This window comes from Heptranchias perlo, unplaced genomic scaffold (assembly GCF_035084215.1).
Source record: "Heptranchias perlo isolate sHepPer1 unplaced genomic scaffold, sHepPer1.hap1 HAP1_SCAFFOLD_463, whole genome shotgun sequence".
Taxonomy (NCBI): domain Eukaryota; kingdom Metazoa; phylum Chordata; class Chondrichthyes; order Hexanchiformes; family Hexanchidae; genus Heptranchias; species Heptranchias perlo.
Window position 1 is genome coordinate 57,909 of NW_027139477.1, and position 21,586 is coordinate 79,494.

General features: G+C 44.7%; 4 non-coding genes across 4 annotated transcripts; 3 read left to right on the top strand and 1 right to left on the bottom strand.

Annotated features, from left to right (window-relative positions):
* The first annotated feature begins 845 nt into the window (after positions 1 to 845).
* On the top strand, positions 846 to 937 carry trnar-ucu (transfer RNA arginine (anticodon UCU)). The gene is given in 2 exon segments: positions 846 to 882; positions 902 to 937. It is a non-coding gene; the product is annotated as a tRNA-Arg (tRNA).
* Positions 938 to 2,526: 1,589 nt separating this feature from the next.
* Positions 2,527 to 2,598, bottom strand: trnaw-cca (transfer RNA tryptophan (anticodon CCA)). Its single transcript has one exon. It is a non-coding gene; the product is annotated as a tRNA-Trp (tRNA).
* A 5,123-nt stretch (positions 2,599 to 7,721) lies between these two features.
* Positions 7,722 to 7,794, top strand: trnak-cuu (transfer RNA lysine (anticodon CUU)). The gene has a single exon. It is a non-coding gene; the product is annotated as a tRNA-Lys (tRNA).
* Positions 7,795 to 15,972: 8,178 nt separating this feature from the next.
* Positions 15,973 to 16,057, top strand: trnak-uuu (transfer RNA lysine (anticodon UUU)). The gene is given in 2 exon segments: positions 15,973 to 16,009; positions 16,022 to 16,057. It is a non-coding gene; the product is annotated as a tRNA-Lys (tRNA).
* The last annotated feature ends 5,529 nt before the right edge of the window (positions 16,058 to 21,586 follow it).

Consider the following 21,586-nt stretch of genomic DNA (forward strand, 5'->3'; position numbering starts at 1 on the left):
CAATAAAATGTGGAATTTTTTTTAATGAACATGAAGAGCTGCTTTTCCATGTTGGATATCGCGATATATTTATTTATGCAACTGTCATTTGTGAAATGATGGAATGTATTTATTTCTATATCTGTACCGGTAAGGAAATCCCCACTGGATCATTTCCAGGAACCAGTCAAGTACTTAAATTAGTTTGTCAAACCCAAAACACCCGTTGGGAATTGCTGATTGAAAATTTAAATGGCAATCGAGACCATCACAAAGTATTGGAACAAATATACCCGCTGAGGTTTCGGGGTTGTTACTGATTTATTTCTATCACTGAGTAACCTATTTTAAACAGGGTGAAGGTACAAATCTAATGATAAGAGTCTGGGTTGGAGAAGGAACAGATGAAAGTATGAAATTTAATTACACTGATTCCACAAACACTGCACACCACATCCCTTAAACATTGTTAACTGTTTCTACATAAAACTGGAGAGGGTGTAAATAGAAAGTAATAGAACAAAAAGCTCATTAATGTGTCAAATTTAATTTTGATATTGTTGCACAAACACTGAACATCCCATCGCTAAAACACTGTCCCGATCTAAAATCAGTCGGCAGGACCCTGAGCCACAGTGAAAATGTTGTGATTTCAACCTGGTTCAAAACACGCAGCCTTCTGATGTGGAGTCAGACGCGACTGTTCTTGCACCAGGCCCACAACAAGCGGCTGGAGCCGGATCCATTGGAGGGCGATCGGTGCAGACTGCCGCCGCGGCTCTCGGAATGTGAGAGGCGGAAGCAGGAGCAGCCTGACCGCCTCAACCACAGCACAGGATCCCCGCTCTCCTTCAAATTCCATCACCGACTCTGTGGCGCAATGGATAGCGTGTTGGACTTCTACTTCGTGGTTGGCGGAGACATTCAAAGGTTGTGGGTTCGAGTCCCACCAGAGTTGGATTTTAGTTCACGGATCGGGAGCTGGGAAGTGAAATTTTGCAGCAAAACTGCAACCGGATCATGAATGTCCGTCAAGGACGGGAAACTGCCCCCTGCACTTCATCTTACACAAGTGGCTCCAGTCACACCCGGATTTATGATTCTAAATCCACTCTGAGCTGGATTGGAGAAACTCTCTCAAGGAGGAGACTCATCATCTGCTCAGACCGAAAGTCAATCTGCTGGACTTCCGGCTCTGTCAGACTGAATGTTCCTTCAGACAGGTTTCTCACTGGACACATGCATCCTGCTGCCGTGTGAGCATTGGTGCTGGAGGGGTAGAATTCTTGCTTGCAGTAATTCTATTCCTGTAAAACTAGCTCCTGACGTGTCGGATGGAAAGTATCCTGGCTGAGCGGTCTAAGGCGCTGGTTTAAAACTCCAGTTAAATCCCACGATTTGTAGATGGATCAAAATCATAGTTTGTGTCTCCAAAACCGCAGCGTCCCTCCTGTGAACAGGTAATACTGAACATCTCATCTGCTATTGCAACAGCGCAGTCCGGAGGAACCACATGGCAATTCAAATAAGATGCATTTTGGAACAAACTAATTATACCTTCAACTCCGGTCGAAATGTTTACAAGCAAAAGGATGGTTTGATCTCGGTGAGACTCGAATTAACAACCTCGGTATTTCCCGACCCTGTCCTGTCAGATAAGGACCGCGCACTGACCGATTGCGCCGCTGGAGCCCGGTCACTCTGATCACCTGTCCCACTCTGCTGGAAAGAATATTAAGGTGAGAGGCCCAAACCTGTGGAAACGTGTCCAGTCACTGTGATGAAACTAATATCTGCACTTCCACTTTCAGCTTCTTTCACATCCTCTGCTCCATCGCACGACAATCGGGTTTTCTGCGAACAGGTCAAAATGAACATTGCCAGAAATTCTATCAGTGGTGAGATTTGAACCCAGCGCCCACGCAGTGATTGGATTTATTGTCTGAAAGCAGTGAGCTCCGTTCGCACAACGCCTCGCCGGTCTTTCACATTTTGTTTCATGCCCAAATAAATAAATTGGAGCTAATTGACCGCATTTCCCCCGTGCTGGGGTTGTTCTCCTTCGAGCAGAGAAGGTTCAGAGGAGATTTGATAGAAGTGTTCAAAGTCATGGAGGGTTCAGATAAAGTTAATAAAGAGAAGCTGTTCCCATTGGCGGAAGTGTCGAGAACCAGAGGACACAGATTTGAGGTGATTGGCAAAAGAACCAAAGGCGACATGAGGAAAATCTTTTTTACGCAGCGAATAGTTATGATCTGGAATGCGCTGCCTGAAAGGGCGGTGGAAGCAGATTCAATCGTGGCTTTCAAAAAGGAATTTGATAAATACTTGAAGGGGAAAATGCAGGGCCCCGGGGAAAGGGCCGGGGAATGGGACTAATGGGATTGGTCTTACAAAAGGCAGGTAAGGGATTGATGGGTCGAATGGCCTCCTTCTGTGGTGCGTTCATTCTGTGATAAATATTATTTTACACACAGTGAACAGACCATCCCTGAAAGACTGCCCTGCGATATGACAGAGTGACACTGAAACGTTGTGAAAATGCAATGACCCCGACGTGATTCGAACACGCGTCCTTCTGATCTGGAGTCAGACGCGCTACCGTTGCGCCACGAGATCCACAGCGCCCACCTGGAGCCGGATCCACAGGAGGGGCATCGGTACCGACCGCCACAGGGACTCGAAGAGGCGGAAGCAGCAGCAGCAACACCGCAGGAGCCCCGCTCTCCAATCCAGCCGTTCCCAGCGGAGAGCTGCCAGTCCCGGCCTGAGCCCTGTCTGGGAGCCGCCTGCCATTCAGTCTTTACAGAACGGGACCGATCCAGTTTCAGCTCACACACAGGATCAGGAATCCCACTCCTGACAGATTCACTTATTTAAACCTTGTTTAGATTCAGTGAATTGGGATTTAATTCAATCCTCATCTGCCCGCCGCTCTGTTATTTCAGGACTTTATTTAAACCGATACTTGGAGCTCTGTTTTTCAGGGTGCCGGCTGTTCAAACATTTCGCAGTCCCACCACGAACACGTTTTGCTGCTAACTTCTGCTTAATACAAAGTTCCCAGGAACGAGGGAATTTCTCCTGGGTACTGAGTTCGAGTTAAGGAACAATAAAGGTCCGATTACACTCCTGGGTGTATTCTCTGGGCCACCAGCTGGTGGGACCGATATGGAGGAGCAAATTTGCAGGGAAATTACAGAGAGGTGCAAAAGCCATAGAGTAGTGATAACAGGTGATTTCAACTATCCTCATATAGACTGGGATAACAATAATATAATGCGCAAAGAAGGGGAAGAATTTTTGAAATGTGTTCAGGGTAACTTTCTCGACCAGTACGTTTCTGGCCCACTGAGGAAGGAGGCATTGCTGGACTTGGTGCAAGGGAATGAGGCGGGCCAAGTGGAGCAAGTGTCAGTGGGGGAGCATTTAGGGAGCAGCGATCAGTATCATAAGGATTAGAATAGCTATGGAAATGGACTCTGTCCACTCTAAAGTAAATGTACTCAATTGGAGGAGGGTCAATTTCAGTGGGATGAGAACAGATCTGGCCCCGGTAAATTGGAATTAAAGATTGTCAGGCAAAACTATAATTGGACAGTGGGCGCATTTTGAAAAGATGATTCGGGTATAGAGAAGGTACATTCCAACGAGGTAGAAAAGTCGGGCAACTAAGGTCAGAGCTCCCTGGATAGTAAGAGAGATAGAGAGTAAGATGAAGCGGGAAACATAAAAGGGAATCAAAAAGTCTTCTACAGACATGTTAACAATAAACGGGTAGTAAGAGGAGGGGCAGGGACGATTAGGGACCATAAAGGAGATCGACTCACGGAGGCAGTGGGCATGGCAGAGGGACTAAATGAGTCCTTCGCATTGTTCTTTACCAAGGAAGAAGATGCTGCCAGATTCTCGGTAAAGGAAGATATAGTTAAGATACTGGATGGGCTAAAAATGAGAAAGCAAATGACAAGAATCGAATCCGTGATCATGATATTGCGGTAAACTCGATGCAAATGAACTGACCGGCTGTCCGAACGGCACATTCGGCTGTTTAATTAATTTTTGTTCCTGTACGCTGGTTGGTAGCGGTTTCTGTACATGGACTCCTAAATCTCTCTGCTCCTCCACAGTTCCTAGTTTCTCACCATTTAGAAAATACTCTGATTTATCTTTCTTAGATTTAAAGTGGATGACCTCGCTCTCCCCCACATTGAACTCTATTTGCCCCAGTTCTACCCACTCACCTAATTTATCAATTCCGACTTTTCAACTTCCTGCTTCTATCTACATTATTTATTCCGCCACCAGAAGGCTGAGTGTTCAAATCACGGGGTAACAGTTGCTTTTCGAGCTGATCGGATTCTGGATCGTTCCGGAATGAATGTTTCATCTGCTTTTTCTCAATAAACAGAACCTTGCACTCAAATCTGCTTCTCTGGTTCCCAATTTTCAGGAAGGCGTCTCATTCTGCCCTCGACTTTTGATCTTGAACTGTGGTTGAAGATTTTGCAAAGAGGGAAAAGAAGTCCCCAAATCGCCCCACGTGACTCTCAAACGCTTTGGGAAGAAGTTCAGTTCAAACAATCAGGACTTTAAAGGCCCCTCAATGATCTGCACTTTCATTGATTGAGTTTTGTTCCCCATTGTATTCGACCGTGAAATCGCTCTCCGCTTTCATCTCACTGGTGAAGAGTGTGACGGCCTTGTATCTGTCAGCGTGTAAGTGACGAGTTTGGGGTGAGCACGGGTCGCCTTTATTTTTGAAATCTCACCAAGCACCAGAGAAAAGAAACTTAGAATCAAACTGTCCCTGTCAGTGAAGAATTGAAGTGAATATCGCTCCAAGCAGATCTGGACAATGCGCAGCGCAGCCGCACAGGAGTTCCAAATCCACCCTCTCGCCACTCGGCAATCGCATTAACTGAACTTTACTCTGGCCCAGTGTCACCGCGCTGAAATCAAGTCTTTCTCGGCCACATACTTTCTTAACATCATAGTTACTGGTTTAATAGTGAAAACTGCCGTCCGCTTTACTGTAAGTGCAAGAGACAACTTTGTAGACACCGTGTCGTGTCACAGACCTACTCGTTGGACCTGCTCATTTCATCTCATCTCATTTTCTGCAATACTGGAATAGAGAATGGTGAATCACAGCTCGAAAAATCAATCCTCTCTCCGACTGGGGGACCGAGTCTTCCAACATACAGGCATTTAGGGGCAAGGGGAGTTTGATGTTCAGAAAGAAGACGGCACCGATTTTCACTCGTGCAAACTGCACACCCTTTATTTTGGAAAAGTAAACTTATGGTAAGACAGTTGTGACATTGATTGCTGCAAGCTGAAACGTTAGCTCGGTGAATTAATGGCTCAAGAAGGCCACTGTGGTGCAATTGGTTAGCGCGTTTGGTTATTAACTGTAACGGTTGGTGGTTCGAGCCCACCCGGGGACAATAGGGAGCTTTTACCTTAAAATTCGTTGTTTCGCATTTCCAGGTTTCGAATGTGTGTTCTGTTCACAGAAAAATGTACCGTAAACATTGCCAGCTGAGCGCGGCTGATATTCCACCTGCCGCTGGATAACAGGTATCTGAACAATATCCAAAAAACCGAGAATGGCTTGAAGGTGATCGAAATACTTCTTGACAGACAAGGTTCAAAAGGAGGGCTCACGATTAAAGTGAAATATTATTCACCTTCCGACAGGTTTCAGTTTATTTGTGAGAGATCATTAAAGGATCCTGCAGCGCTGCCTCAGTTAACAAAAGCAGTTCGAAGCCGCATTTTTGACGCAGCATCAAACCCAACAGTTTTTCCGCTGCTTCCCCAGCTCCCCGAGTGAGTGAGGCCGTGACAGCAGCGACATTGTCCGGCCCCGCTTTCTCCAATCACCCGCTGCCGGCGGAAAGCAGCGAATGCAGCCTCAGACAGCGCATTACTGTCCATCCCTGGGAAACAATTTCCAACTGAAACAGATTGGAGTTGTGCTGAGCTTTGAGTCTGTAGCGTGTCCGTGACGAGTTTCAGGTTGATATCATCCATTCATTTTTTTATATCTCAGAAACGCACCAGGAGAAAACCGGAACTGAGAATCAAATTGTCCCTGTAGGTGATGAATTCAAGGGAATATCGCTCCAAGCAGATCTGTGAAAGTCACAGTGCAACCGCACAGAAGTTCCAAATTCTCCCTCTCGCCACTCGGCAAACATTAACTGACCTTTGCTCTGGCCTGGTGTCACCTCGCTCAAACCGTCTCTTTCGCGTATGATTTTTTTACGAGTGCAAAGCGTCCCCCGCTTCAGTGAAGCTGCAATCGACATTTTCTTCTAGATGCCATGTCATGGGCCAGATAAAGGATGTGAACAGTTACTGCTGAGAACAAATTAAAAAGTAGCAGAAGTTCATCAAAGTTGCACCATTGAAAGTCCTGGGTGGAGGTTTAGAGGCTGCGATTGTGGGAAGAGTTTTGTTGCGATTCTAACAGACCTTCGAGTGAATTTCCGGGATGTCCAGAACACCGAAATAACTCAGTCAGACTGAAGATCTAAAGGGTTCAGTCCCGGGTTTCAGGAGCGTTTTCTCTCCCTCTCTGTTATCTTGATACCTCCTCCGTGCCCTTTCCATTCTCTGATACGCTCGGAGTGCCCCTTACCCACTGGCACACCCTGACGCTCCCTGATAACATCTGACAGTCCCTTGCCCTCTATGATAACATCTGGCAGTCTCTTGCCCTCTCTGATAACATCTGGCAGTCCCTTGCCCTCTCTGATAACATCTGGCAGTCCCTTGCCCTCTCTGATAACATCTGGCAGTCCCTTGCCCTCTCTGATAACTTCTGAGAGTGCCGTAAACTCTTTGATACCTCATAGCCTCACACCCCTTGATAACCCCTGAGAAGCCCTTTGATTCCCTTACAGCCTCTGGGATCCCGTTGCCCCACCGGATCCACACTAATAAACCCTTAGACTCCCTGATTTATTATCAGGAGCCATTAACCTCTCTGCTACCCAAGTGCGATTTAATTCCACATGTGGATCTACCAGTCTGTGTTAAGGATCAGATCCACGGTTTGTTCGCTCTCATTACTCCGAAGCACTCTGTTCACCGAGAGGGAAATCGCATCTACGTTTATGTGATTTTCAAAGAAAAATAAAACATTGCATGTACAGAATACAGAAATAGCTCAGATGGGGGAGCGTTAGAATTAAAATCCACAGATCCTTTGTTCAATCTCCGCTTAAGGCGGCCTTTTTTCCTCTCTCTCTGTTGGCGGAATGCATAATGAGGGGGTTAATCTTGAAATTAGTGCTCGATTAATGAGGCGAGAAATCAGGAATCACTTTCGCAAACAAAATACGGCCGAAAGCTGGAACTCTCTCGGCCAAAAGGATGTGGATTGAGGCTCAATTCAAATTTACAAGACTGATATTGACAGATCTTTTTTCGGTTCGGGTCCCAAGGGATATGTTTCCAATGCGGGGAAATCGAGTTGAGTTACAGACCACCTCATGATCTAATTGAATGGGACAGCAGAAAGAGGGGCTGAGTGGCCCTCTCCTGTCTCGATGTTCCTCTCCTGCTCAGCGCGGTACTGGAGGACGGGTAAAAGGCATCAGACTGACTCCAGAATGAAAAGCGAGTGCACAGAAGGAACGACGCTGGGATTGTCAGACAAACTGAACCCCTGCAGCAAAATCAACAGCTGCCTCTCTACAATAATAGGATGGGAAAAGATATTGAAGCTGGCCTGGCTCGCTCAGTCGGTAGAGCATGAGACTCTTAATCTCAGGGTTGTGGGTTCGAGCCCCACGCTGGGCGTTTCGTGTTTTATTTCTCAAACTGGGTGATAAAAGGTCCAAAGTGCGACCTCTTATCTCCAGTTCAAGAAATCCAGTTACATTAACAGACACAACACTGAGCTGTGTGAAAGGAAACCGTGAGCGTTGCCAAATATCCAGTCCCTCCCGATTCGATCTTCTCATTCCCTCCACATGGGACACGGACAGATTATCGGTTCAACCGGCTTCATTTTTTGCTGTTATTAAATGTGTTGATGCCTTCAAAATGTCAGGTTTGGAAAATGACAACTCTGGATCCATTCGCCTCTCTGATACCTCCGGAGACCCCCTTGCCTTATTTGATTCTCCCGAGCTCCTCATCTTCTCCGATATGGTCCGAGAGTCCATTATCCTTTTTGAACCTTGTCAGCGCCCTTTACACTCTCTGATACCCGCAAAATGCTCCTTACCCACTGTTACGCCCTGAGTCCTCTTACGCTCTCTGATACCCTCTGACAATCCCTTCCCTTCTCTGAGATCCCCTTACACTCTCTGATACCCTCTGACAATCCCTTCCCCTCTCTGAGATCCCCTTACACTCTGTGATACTCTCTGACAATCCCTTCCCCTCTCTGAGATCCCCTTACACTCTGTGATACTCTCTGACAATCCCTTCCCTTCTCTGAGATCCCCTTACACTCTGTGATACTCTCTGACAATCCCTTCCCTTCTCTGAGATCCCCTTACACTCTGTGATACTCTCTGACAATCCCTTCCCTTCTCTGAGATCCACTTACGCTCTCTGATACCCTCTGACACTCCCTTCCCCTCTCTGAGCCCACTTACGCTCTCTGATACCCTCTGACACTCCCTTCCCCTCTCTAAGATCCTCTTACGCTCTCTGATACCCTCTGACACTCCCTTCCCCTCTCTAAGATCCCCTTACGCTCTCTGATACACTCTGACAGTCCCTTCGCCTCTCTAAGATCCCCTTACACTCTCTGATACGCTCTAATATTCTCTTCCCCTCTCTGGGATCCCCTTGCTCCACCGGATCGCCACTAAGAAGCCATTAGACTCCCTGAACCCTTCTCAGAGCCCATTGCCCTTCCTCATACCCAAGTACGATGTAATTTCACAGGATGATCTATCGGCTTGTATTCAGAATGAGATCCACAGTTTGTACGGCCCATGCTGCTTCCGCCTCTCCCACTCCGAGAGCCCAAGCGGCGGTCGGAACCAATCTCCCTCCTATAAACTCGGAGTGTAAGTATGAGTGCGCTGTTGTTTCATAAACTGTGGGTGTGTATATATGAGTGCGATGTTTATATATGAACTGTGGGTGTGTATATATGTGTGCGATGTTTATATATGAACTGTGGGTGTGTATATATGAGTGCGATGTTTATATATGAACTGTGGGTGTGTATATATGAGTGCGATGTTAAAATATGAACTGTGGGTGTGTATATATGTGTGCGATGTTTATATATGAACTGTGGGTGTGTATATATGAGTGCGATGTTTATATATGAACTGTGGGTGTGTATATATGAGTGCGATGTTAAAATATGAACTGTGGGTGTGTATATATGTGTGCGATGTTTATATATGAACTGTGGGTGTATATATATGTGTGCGATGTTAAAATATGAACTGTGGGTGGGTATATATGTGTGCGATGTTTATATATGAACTGTGGGTGTGTATATATGAGTGCGATATTTATATATGAACTGTGGGTGTGTATATATGAGTGCGATGTTTGTATATGAACTGTGTGTGTCTATATGAGTGCGATGTTTATATATGAACTGTGGGTGTGTATATATGAGTGCGATGTTTATATATGAACTGTGGGTGTGTATATATGAGTGCGATATTTATATATGAACTGTGGGTGTGTATATATGAGTGCGATGTTTATATATGAACTGTGGGTGTGTATATATGAGTGCGATGTTTATATATGAACTGTGTGTGTATATATGAGTGCGATGTTTATATATGAACTGTGGGTGTGTATATATGAGTGTGATGTTTATATATGAACTGTGGGTGTGTATATATCAGTGTGATGTTTATATATGAACTGTGGGATTGTATATATGAGTGCGATGTTTATATATGAACTGTGTGTGTATATATGAGTGCGATGTTTATATATGAACTGTGGGTGTGTATATATGAGTGTGATGTTTATATATGAACTGTGGGTGTGTATATATGAGTGTGATGTTTATATATGAACTGTGGGTGTGTATATATGAGTGCGATGTTTATATATGAACTGTGTGTGTATATATGAGTGCGATGTTTATATATGAACTGTGGGTGTGTATATATGAGTGTGATGTTTATATATGAACTGTGGGTGTGTATATATCAGTGTGATGTTTATATATGAACTGTGGGTGTGTATATATGAGTGTGATGTTTATATATGAACTGTGGGATTGTATATATGAGTGCGATGTTTATATATGAACTGTGGGTGTTTATATATGAGTGCGATGTTTATCTATGAAGTGCGGTAATGAACAGGAGCAGGGCTTCGGAGGGGTTATATTTTCTTGGAAGACAATGGCGCAAAGTTGCATTTGCTCTGGGGTCCAAATACTCAGTTGGAATTGCATTGGACTGAAGATCTAAAGGTCCTTGGTTTAATCCCGGGTTCGGCAGTTTTTGGTTATTTAGTTTATTTTTCTTTGGGTCCATTCTCGCATTTATTGACAGAGAAATTTGATCCCCGCCACTGAAGGATTGGGGATGGATTAGAGAGACATCAAGAATGGGAAATATTTCTATCGTCTGTATTTGGTTTTTATTTCTCTGTTACCTTCTGCCTCTTTCTCTTGGTTTTGTTTCTCTCGGTGCCGGGTGAACATTTGATTTGATGCATTTGTCCTGAATTGATGCCTTCTCCACATCTCGGGGAGGTCAGACCCGCTCTGTCTGTCTGTTGCTGCTGATGATCATTAATGGGAACAGGCCGCGAGTTAAACATTTCTCTGCAAACCGGAGAAAGACAAATCAAAAGAAAGACGTGTTTCTCCGGCCCAGGGGTAAAGTTACAATGGATGTTATTCAAAAAACTGTCCCCATGAATTTGTCTGTGAATCTGTTTGTGAAGCTTGGGTTTTAAAAGTTCCGAAAACCCAAAATAAAGCCCCTTAACAGCCCATACAGGAATCAAACCCACGATTATAACATTATGGTGTGTTTTAAGCAAGTCAGCTGACCAGCCGTTACGAACATCCCAATCATCGTTTTTTTTTACCGATACTAGTTTGAAGTGATTTCTTTACACGGACCCCTAAATCTCTCTGGCCCTCCACAGTTCCCAGCTTCTCACCATTTAGAAAGTACCCTGATCTATCCTTTTTTGATCCAAAGTGGATGACCTCCAGAAAAAGTGACTAAAGTAGTGGACAGGGGAATGTCAATGGATGTTATTTATATGGACTTCCAGAGGCATTTGATAAGGTCCCACATAAGAGAATGTTAGCTAAGATAGAAGCCCATGGAATCGAGGGAAAAGTACGGACTTGGTTAGGTAGTAGGCTGAGCGAAAGGCAACAGAGAGTAGGGAGAATGGGTAGGTACTCACATTGGCAGGATGTGACTAGTGGTGACCCGCGGGGATTTGTCTTGGGGCCTCAATTATTCACAATATTTTTTAACGACTCAGATGAAGGCATAGAATGTCTCATATCTAAGTTTGCCGATGACAAAAAGATTGCTGGCATTGTGAGCAGTGTAGATGAAAACATAAAATTACAAAGTGATATTGATAGATTAGGTGAATGGGCAAAACTGTGGCAACTCATGGACCAGCATATTCCTCACTCTACCATTACCAACAAGCCAGGGGATCAACCCTGGTTCAATGAGGAGTGTAGAAGAGCATGCCAGGAGCAGCACCAGGCGTACCTAAAAATGAGGTGCCAACCTGGTGAAGCTACAACTCAGGAATACATGCGTGCTAAACAGCGGAAGCAACAGGCTACAGACAGAGTTAAGCGATTCCACAACCAACGGATCAGATCAAAGCTCTGCAGTCCTGCCACATCCAGTCGTGAATGGTGGTGGACAATTAAACAACTAACGGTAGGAGGAAGCTCTGCAAAAATCCCCATCCTCAATGATGGCGGAGTCCAGCACGTGAGTGCAAAAGACAAGGCTGAAGCGTTTGCAACCATCTTCAGCCAGAAGTGCCGAGTGGATGATCCATCTCGGCCTCCTCCCGATATCCCCACCATCACAGAAGCCAGTGTTCAGCCAATTCGATTCACTCCACGTGACATCAAGAAACGGCTGAGTGCACTGGATACAGCAAAGGCTATCCCAGCTGTAGTGCTGAAGACTTGTGCTCCAGAACAAGCTGCGCCTCCAGCCAAGCTGTTCCATAACAGCTGCAACACTGGCATCTACCCGACAATGTGGAAAATTGCCCAGGTATGTCCAGTCCACAAAAAGCAGGACAAATCCAATCCGGCCAATTAACGCCCCATCAGTCTGCTCTCAATCATCAGCAAAGTGATGGAAGGTGCCGTCGACAGTGCTTTCAAGCGGCACTTACTCACCAATAACCTGCTCACCGATGCTCACTTTGGGTTCCGCTAGGACCACTCGGCTCCAGACATCATTACAGCCTTGGTCCAAACATGGACAAAAGAGCTGAATTCCAGAGGTGAGGTGAGAGTGACTGCCCTTGACATCAAGGCAGCATTTGACCGAGTGTGGCACCAAGGAGCCCTAGTAAAATTGAAGTCAATGGGAATCAGGGGGAAAACTCTCCAGTGGCTGGAGTCATACCTAGCACAAAGGAAGATGGGAGTGGTTGTTGGAGGCCAATCATCTCAGCCCCAGGACATTGCTGCAGGAGTTCCTGAGGGCAGTGTCCTAGGCCCAACTATCTTCAGCTGCTTCATCAATGACCTTCCCTCCATCATAAGGTCAGAAATGGGGATGTTCGCTGATGATTGCATAGTGTTCAGTTCCATTCGCAACCCCTCAGATAATGAAGCAGTCTGAGCCCGCATGCAGCAAGACCTGGACAACATCCAGGCTTGGGCTCATAAGTGGCAAGTAACATTCGCGCCAGATAAGTGCCAGGCAATGACCATCTCCAACAAGAGAGAGTCTAACCACTTCCCCTTGACATTCAACGGCATTACCATCGCTGAATCCCGCACCATGAACATACTGGGGGTCACCATTGACCAGAAACTTAACTGGACCAGTCATATAAATACTGTGGCTACGAGAGCAGGTCAGAGGCTGGGTATTCTGCGGCGAGTGACTCACCTCCTGACTCCCCAAAGCCTTTCCACCATCTACGAGGCACAAGTCAGGAGTGTGATGGAATATTCCCCACCTGCCTTGATGAGTGCAGTTCCAACAACACTCAAGAAGCTCGACACCATCAGGGAAGAAGCAGCCCGCTTTATTGGCATCCCGTCCACCACCCGAAAGATGCACTCCCTTCACCTCCGGTGCACAGTGTGTGTACCATCCACAGGATGCACTGCAGCAACTCGCCAAGGCTTCTTCGACAGCACCTCCCAAACCCGCGACTTCTACCACCGAGAAGGACAAGAGCAGCAGACACATGGGAACAACACCACCTGCACGTTCCCCTCCAAGTCACACACCATCCCGACTTGGAAATATATCGCCGTTCCTTCATCGTCGCTGGGTCAAAATCCTGGAACTCCCTTCCGAACAGCACTGTGGGAGAACCTTCACCACGTGGACTGCAGCAGTTCAAGAAGGCGGCTCACCACCACCTTCTCAAGTGCAATTAAGGATGGGCAATAAATGCCGGCCTCGCCAGCGACGACCACATTCCACGAACGAATATAAAAAAAGGTTTTGGAGTCCTCACCGCCAAAATTGCAAACACCTTATCGACATCTGACCGAGCAAACCCTGGCATAACCTTAAAGTCCCACATCAGGTCACCCCTCAGTCTTCTATTTCCTATGGAAAAGAGCCCCAGTCTGTTCAAACTTTCAATGTGTGGAAGTGTGAACTTTGGACCTAAGCAAGACAGATCAGAATATGTTCTAACTGGTGAGAAGCTGGGAACTGTGGGGGAGGAAAGATGTTTACGGGTCCAAGTACAGAAATCACTGAATGTCAGTGGACAGTTACAAAAAATAATTCAAAAGGCCAATGGAATGTTGGCCTTTATCTCAAGGAGCTGGAATTCAAAGGGGTGGAAGTTATGTTCCAGTTATATAAACTCTGCTGAGACCACATTTCGAGTCCTGCATTCAGTTCTCGGCCCCACACCTCAGGGAGGATATATTGGCCTTGGAGGGGGTGCAGCGCAGATTCACCAGAATGATACCGGGGCTAAAATGGTTAAATTATGCAGACAAGTTACAGAGAAAAGGTTGGTATTTCCTTGTGTATAGAAGATTAAGTGTTGATGTATTCGAGTTGTTGAAGGTGATTAAATGAGCCAATGGTGTGTGTGTGAGCTGTGAGACAGCTTGAAATCCCAATCCTCTCCACCACTGGGGACTGAGTCTTCCAACATACAGGGATTTTCACTCGTGCAAGTTTCATCCACATTTTCTGCTCTTCATTTCTCTGACCTGCTTGTTGCGCTTTTCCCTTCAATTCAGGACTGACAGGAAAAACTCGATTCTGCCGTCAATCTCCGGGTCACATGGAGAGAATTCAAATAATTAAAATCGACCCTGATCACCCCCAATATCGTCACCTGCACGTTTGACGAATGCAAAGCGGCTTCTATCGCGGTTTTACTGCACAACTCGTTCAAAGATACTGTCAGTAATTGGAGGGTCTTTCAAGTCATGACACGAACAGAACAGTTCGCACTGCCGTTTTCCCCAAGACGCTTCAGATTCATGGGGAATGATTTCGGTCTGGCGGTTAAATCCGTTCCCTCTTCACAAATCCGCCTTTGAACCCGGGACTTTTAGTATTTTTGATAACCGATACCAAACTGGTTTGTCCTGTATTTTATATTACTGTCTAAATATTACAGATAAGCGGAGCACTTGAGCTGTCACAGCTGTGACTTTGACTTTTCTCCCTCTCCTCTCGATCTCCCTGGCAACTGCCACTAACCACAATCTTCTCTCACACTTCTCCATCAGGAAGTTCCGAGCCTCGGTTTTCAAATGAAATAACGCCCATCTCTCCAATCACCGACAGCCCAGAGAGAGTTTCATAATTTCAGCTCCCAATTTCCCCAAATCCTCAAAGTAGCATGAAAATAATTGTCCTTAAGTTAATAATAATATAATTAAAAGTTCTTATCGTCTGGGGTTTTGTTTCAGATTCCACGGCTTTTAAAGGTCACTGCGGATGTTTAACGAATCGCCTCTTGGTTGGAGGCTTCTGTGTGGGAAAGATCAGGAAGTGATAATTGAGAGACCGAGGATGAAGCTGTTTGATGGGAGCACTGGGGACACAGACCGTGCGCGGCTCCAGTGGAGCAATCGGTCAGCGCGCGTTATTTCTACAATAATTATACACTCGGGAAATGCTGGGGTTGTGAGCTCCAGCACCATCTAAAGTAGTTGAACCTTCTAAACATTTTGACTGGAGTTCAAGGTACAACCGGTTCCATAACACATCGACTTCTTCATGTCCCCATGTGGGCACTGAGGCTCCTCTGACCTCCCGTCTTGCAATAGCAGGTGAGAGTTTATTTGTTTATAGGAGGGAGAGGGGGCGATTGGCGAGAGCTGAAATGGTAAAGCGGCCGGCACGACATCTTTAAATCTAAAGAACCAAACACACAATTCTTCTTTCCGTGAAGCAGAGATTCATCGGTTTGAAGTGTCGTGTAGGGAAAATTCGGGAGGCAAATCTGCTGCCTGGTGTCACGGTGTAACGGGTGAAATTATTCAGCTTTCAATTGTTGATCGGCTGAAATGTCGAGAGGCCTTTCCCAGCTCCCGTGTGGGACAAGTTCAGCTTTTGAGCCATTGGGTAAAGTGTATTTTTTAAATTGCTGCTAACGAATGACAAGAAATTTTGTACAAACAGGAAGAATTGTAAACTCACGAGTTCACTGTCCATGTTTCTTACATCATGTTCAACAGAAACAAGGATTCTCCTCAACACGTTGCTGAAAATTGTAGAAAAGAGATACTCCCCCAAATTCGACATTGACAGGGATAATTCTGAGTCCCACCATGAATCTGTATGATGGAAACCAATCAAACAACGAGCCTGGATAGCTCAGTCGGTAGAGCATCAGACTTTTAAAACAGGTAGTGATCTGAGGGTCCAGGGTTCAAGTCCCTGTTCAGGCTAAAAGTTTTAAAACAGCTGGCAAGTTCTGCTTTTCCAGCGGACCAACATCAGCGAAAGGAGCAAGAGTTGGCCATTCAGTCCCTCAAGCCTGCTCCGCCATTTGATAACGCTGATCTTCGACCTCAACTCCACTTTCCCGACCTATCCCCATATCCCTTGAGTTCCTTCGTGTCCAAAATTCTATCTACATCAGTTTTGAATCTATTCAATGGCTCAGCATCCACAGCCCTCAGGGGTAGAGAATTCCAATGGTTCACAACCCTCTCAGCAAAGAAATCTCTGAACTAAATGGCTGGCCCCTTATCTTGAGATTATAACCTTTAGTTCTAGACTCTCCAGCGAGGGGAAACAGCATCCCAGCATCTACCCTGTCAAGCCCTCTAAGAATTTTATATGTTTCAATGAGATCACCTCATCATTGTAAACACCAGAGAATATCGGCCCATTCTGCTCAATCTCTCCTCACAGGACAAACCTCTCATCCCAGGAATCAATCCAGTCAACCTTTGTTGCACCCACTCTAAGGCAAGTGTATCATTCCCAGGTAAGGAGATCAAAACTGTACACAGTACTCCAGATGCGGTCTCACCAAAGCCCTATATAATTACAGCAAGACTTCCTTATCCTTGTACTCCAACCACCTCGCAATAAAGGCCAACACACCATTTGTTTTCCTAATTGCTTGTTGTACCTGCATGTTAACTTTCTGTGATCCGTGTACAAGGACACACAAATCCCTCTGAATTCCAACATTTCGTAGTCTCTCACCGTTTAAAAGATATTCTGCTTTTCTATTCTTCCTACCAAAGTGAATAATCTCACATTTCCCCACTTTATACTTCATTTGCCAACTTCTAGCCCACTCACTTATCCTGTCTGTTTCACTTTGCATCCTCTTTGCATCCTCCTCACAGCTTACTTTCCCACCTAGTTTTGTATCGTCAGCAAACTTGGATACATTACACTCGGTCCCTTCATCTAAATCATTAATATAGATTGTAAATATTTGAGGCCCAAGCACTGATCTTCACGGCACCCCACTAGTTACAACCTGCCAACCCCAAAATGAACTGTTTATTCCGACTTTCTGTTTTCTGTCCGTCAACCAATCCCCAATCCATGCTAATATATTACCCACAATCCCATGAACCCTAATCTTGTTTAACAAACTTTTGTGTGGCACCTTATCGAATGCCTTTTGAAAATCCAAATATTCTATATCCACTGGTTCTCCCTTATCTACCCTGCTATCTAAACCCTCAAAACCTCTTGTGGAGTTGTCAAACACGATTTCTCTTTCATAAAACTTGTTGCATGTGCCTAACCATATTATGATTTTCTAAGTGCCCTGTGACCACGCCCCTAGTAATAGATTCCCGCAATTTCCCTCCTACTATTGTCAGGCTAAAGGGCCTGTAGTTCCCTCTTTTCTCTCTCCCTCCTTTCTTGAATAGAGGGGTTACATTTGGTACCTTCCAATCCATGGGGAACTTTCTAGAATCATGGGAACTGTGGAAGATAAAACCAATGCATCCACTGTCTCTGCAGCGACCTCTTTTAAAACCCTAGGATGTAGGCCATCAGGGCCAATGAATTTGTCAGCTTTTAGTCCCATTAATTTCTCCAGTACTTTTTATTTACTAATCTTAATTGCTTTAGGTTCCTCACTCTCATTAAAACCTTGGTTCCCCAATACTTCTGGTATGATTTTAGTGTCTTCTACTGTGAAGACAGATACAAAATACTTGTTTAACGTCTCTGCCATTTCCTTATTCTCCATTATAAATTCTCCTGTCTCTGTCTCCAAGGGACCCATGTTTACTTTCGCTAATCTCTTCCTTTATACATATTTATCAATTTCTTGATCATCCTTTGCTGATTTCTAAAACTCTCCTAATCCTCAGGCTTACTGTTCTTTTTGGCAACATTATAAGCCTCTTTTAACCTAAAATATCATTAATCTCTCCAATTAACCAAGGTTGGACCACTTTTCCAGTGGAGTTTTTAACCCTCAAAGGAATGTAATTTTGTTAAGGAATTATAAATTATTTCTTTAAATGTTCGCCATTGCTTATCTATCATCATATTTTTAAATCTAATTTCCCAAACTACCTTAGCCAACTCAATCCTCATAACTACGTTATTGGTTTTGTTTAAATTTAAGACCCTAGTTTCCGACTTAATGACATCACTCTCAAACTTTCAAACTCAATATCAAATTCTACCATATTATGATCATTCTTCCCCAGAGGATCATTTACTATAAGATTACCAATTAACCCTGTTTCATTACACAATACTAGATCAAAATAGCCTGTTCCCTTGTAGATTCCTCGACATATTGATCTAGAAAACTGACTCGAATTAATTCCATCAACATAAAGCAGCTTATCTTGAGTTGCTAACATGATGTCAACACGATGGGATGACTTATAAGTAGAAGACACGGCCAGATCTGCGAGGTGAATGAGATGTTTGCTGAAAACACGGAGAATTAATGAAACCAAGACTTCCCTGTAGAGCAAGGAGTTGGAACGAAAGATGCTGGGCATTGAGAGGTGATGGATTTTGTAGATGGCAGGATGAATGGACAAAAGTATCTCAACGCCCTGCTTCTTTTCTATATTGATAAATATAGACAAAAATCTCATCTCCGTGCTTCTTTCAGATAATGAATGTCTTAATGCTCAAGAGATCACTGATCCAAGCCCATTATCTCCACTCACACTCTCCTTCCAATCCTGCATGTGATGCTTCACTTTGAAATTTTGCATTTTCTCACATTGGGATTCCATTTGAAGAAAACATTGCTGTGATCAGCTTGTGCTGTTAAGGAGATGGAGCTCAAGGAGATACATAAAAGGTCAATGATAACAGTGACTGTTCAGACACTGTGAGCTACAGTTAAAGGTCGGCAATATTGAAAGTGTCAGGCAGCAGATCTTCTCCAAATCATGACACAAATGGCACGAAAACTTAACGTGGACTTTGATCAATGTCACGACTTTCAAATAGCAGACATTTTATACACAAGGCAAGAAAGATTTACAAGGATGTTGCCTGGACTGTAGAATTTTAGCTATGAGGAAAGATTGGATAGGCTGGGGTTGTTTTCTTTGGAACAGAGGAGACTGAAGGCAGATTTAATTGAGGTGAACAAAATTATCAGGGTCCCAGATAGCGTGGATTGGAAGGACCCACTTCTCTTAGCAGAGAGGTTAATAACCAGGGGCATAGATTTAAAGTGATTGGTAGAAGGTTTAGTGGGGAACTGAGGAGAAATTATTTCACCCAAGGGTTGTGGGGTCTGGAACTGACTGCCTGAAAGGGTGGTTGAGGCGGACACCCTCATCACATTTGAAGAATACTTGAACTGCCGGAAGCTACAAGGCTACGGGCCAAGAGCTGGAAAGTGGGATTAAGCTGGATAGCTCTTTTTCGGCCGGCACAGACACGATGGGCCGAATGGCCTCTTTCTGTGCCATCAATTTCTTTGATTCTATGAGTCTAATTAACAGTCTCTCTGCTCGTCTACTTTTAAACTTTGACCATTTAGTTTACATTTCATCTCATTTTTATTCCTCTCAAAATGCAAAACGTCACATTTCTCTGCATTAAATTTCACCTGGCCCATTTACTAACCCGTGGACGTCACAATGAAGTCACTGACTCCTCTTCCCAGTTCCCCACGCTGCCAATGTTGGCGTCATCTAGAGATTTTCACCTTGTGTCCCACATACCCAAGCTGAGATCATTCTCTATATTGAGAAGAGCAATGGTCCCAACACTGACCCTGGGGGACACCACTGTTCACATCCCTCCAGTCTGAAGAACATCCATTAACCACTACTCTCTGTTTTCTGCCCTTTACACAACTTCCTATCCACACTGCCCCATTCTTTTTAATACCGTGGGTATTAATTTTATCAACAAGCCTCCTGTCCGGCATCTTATCAAACACATTTTCACAATCCATCTGCACAACATCCACTACATTCCCTTTATCAGTATACTCGAGTTATCTCAAATAATCCATGTTGGCTATTCTTAATTAATGTGTTTTTCCAACAAATGTTGAAATGTTTGCTCCATCTCATCTGGTTTCATCTGTTTCAAGCCACAACAGAAAGGTCGTGTTTTCTCCTGGAGCTTAAGATAAATTATTTTTTTTAAATGATGCTTCAGTCAATGAGGGAAATCTGGGCTCAGACCCGCCCATTCGGTGCCGCAACTCCCGCCCCTCTCACACTCCGATTGGTTGGAGGACCAACTGTTCTCTCATCCCTCCAGTCAATTTACCATAAGACCATAAGATCATCAGAGATCGGAGCAGGAGTCGGCCATTCGGCCCCTCGAGCCTGCTCCACCATTTCATGAGATCATGGCTGATCTGATGTTTACCTCAACTCCACTTTCCCGCCCTTTCCCCATATCCTTTGACGCCCTTGCGAATCAAATTTTTTTTCGAACTCAGCCTTGAATGTCTTCAATGACTCAGCCTCCACAGCTTTTTGGGGTAAAGAATTCCAAAGATTCACAACCCTCTGGGAGAAGAAATTCCTCCTCATGTCCGTCTTAAAAGGGCAACCCCTTATTCTGAGACTATGCCCCCTAGTTTTAGATTCCCCCATGAGGGGTAACATCCTCTCAGCATCTACCCTGTCAAGTCCCCTCAGAATCTTGTATGTTTCAATAAGATCTCCTCTCATTCTTCTGAACTCCAATAATTATGGACCAAACCTGTTCAATCTTTCCTTATAAGACAACCCTTCCATCGCCGGAATCAACCTCGTGAACCTTCTCTGAACTGCCTCCAATGCAAGTATGACCTTCCTTAAATAAGGTCACCAGAACTGTACGCAGTACTCCAGATGTGGTCTCACCAGCACCCTGTACAGTTGTAGCATGACTTCCCTGCTTTTATACTCCATCCTGCTGGAAATAAAGGCTAATATTCCGTATGTCTTCCGGATTACCTGCTGCAGTTGTATGTTGACTTTTTATATTTCATGTACGAGGACACCAAGGTCCCTCTGTACGGCAGCGTTTTGTAGTATTTCTCCATTCAAATAATATTTTGCTTTTTTATTTTTCCTCCCAAAGTGGATGACTTCACATTTTCCCACATTATATTCCATCCACCAATTTTTTGCCCATCCGCTTAACCTGTCAATATCTCTTTACAGACAAGTTGTGTCCTTATCGCAACTTGCTTTTCCACCTTTCTTTGTATCATCAACAAATTTGGCCACAAGACACCCTGTTCCTTCATCCAAGCCATGAATATATATTGTAAATAGTTGAGGCCCCAGCACTGATCGCTGCGGCACCCCACTCATTACTGGAAATTCCGATAAATTCCTGCTGCTCCAATTGGTCCGGATATCTCCTTGATCACCAGGGCGGGGTTAATGGTGAAACTGACGGTCCTGTGGTGCAGTTGGAAAATAAACATTAATTGAACCCGTCAGTTGCAACAATTAATAAAACGAAATTAATAAAAGTAAATGAAAAAAATATTATCTGGA